At 44.7% G+C, this 1,122-nt stretch overlaps 1 non-coding gene across 1 annotated transcript; it reads left to right on the forward strand.

The window, feature by feature from the left end:
- The first annotated feature begins 426 nt into the window (after positions 1 to 426).
- Positions 427 to 617, forward strand: LOC141198102 (U2 spliceosomal RNA). Its single transcript, XR_012270065.1, has one exon. It is a non-coding gene; the product is annotated as a U2 spliceosomal RNA (small nuclear RNA).
- The last annotated feature ends 505 nt before the right edge of the window (positions 618 to 1,122 follow it).

Consider the following 1,122-nt stretch of genomic DNA (forward strand, 5'->3'; position numbering starts at 1 on the left):
GCTGGCTGCGCGTGTCATAATAGGCTCTGAGCCTTTATATACCTGTGCACAGCAGCAGCCACCTTCAGTCTGCTGCTGGACAGCCAGCAGCAGCAGCAGCAGGAGAGGTATGTAATCAGGAGCCCTCCTGCTAAGGGTAGACAGCTGCTCGTTCCACCCCACCCCCCGCCTTAATTGGTTCTCCTCCCTTCCAACGGTGTTGAGGCGGGTGGGAACAGCAGGGGGTGAAGGTGCTGTGTTTAAAGAGGTGGAGTTATGCAGATCTAAAACGCGTGGATTGCAGCAGCAGCAAGCCGAAAAGTGCAGGCATGTAAGGGATCTAGAGGTTGACAACATGTCTTCTTAACGGGAGTCCAGGAGCTTATCTCCACAAATGGACTTTTCAGGATCCTTGGGTGGCTCCGTAGTTTGAAACCAATTCTGGTTATCGCTTCTCGGCCTTTTGGCTAAGATCAAGTGTAGTATCTGTTCTTATCAGTTTAATATCTGATACGTCCCCTATCTGGGGACCATATATTAAATGGATTTTTAGAACAGGGAGATGGAAAAAGAGCTTGCTCTGTCCACTCCACGCATTGACCTGGTATTGCAGTATCTCCAGGACCGGTGCACCCCTTCTTTAATGCAGTTTCTAAAATCAGAAAGAATTGAATTCAATGTTTTTTGTTCATTTTGCTTGTTTGTCGGATTTTGGGATGGACTCTTTGGCTTTGCTTTTCTTCTCCTCATTGGATTTTTCATGTTCAAAGTTGCAGAAGCCAGATTACAAGCTCATTTTGGTTCAACTTCAGCAACTGTGCATTGCATTGCCATGTAATGTGATGCAATGCTATCTTTCTAGCTCTCCCTTTTTACTTCCTTTTGGATAAACAGACATATTAGGCAAGTATTTTGGAGCTTTCACCTAAATAACTACAGGTGGTGAGATAAGCTGCACAATATAATTGACCTTTCAGTATATTGTTGCACACACACCATCTATTTAGCAAATGCCCTTGTTATCAACAGCAGCCTTTTAAACTCACCTGAGCTAACAGGTATGTGCGCTGGTTACTCTGCTGCGCTTAAAATTTCTTTTTTGGTTTGCTACAATGCCTTTTCTGAAACGTTGTCTCCTTCTGC

The sequence above is a fragment of the Phyllobates terribilis genome, unplaced genomic scaffold (assembly GCF_046119375.1).
Source record: "Phyllobates terribilis strain yellow unplaced genomic scaffold, ASM4611937v1 Scaffold_94__1_contigs__length_6153435, whole genome shotgun sequence".
In the NCBI taxonomy this organism is placed as follows: Eukaryota; Metazoa; Chordata; class Amphibia; order Anura; family Dendrobatidae; genus Phyllobates; species Phyllobates terribilis.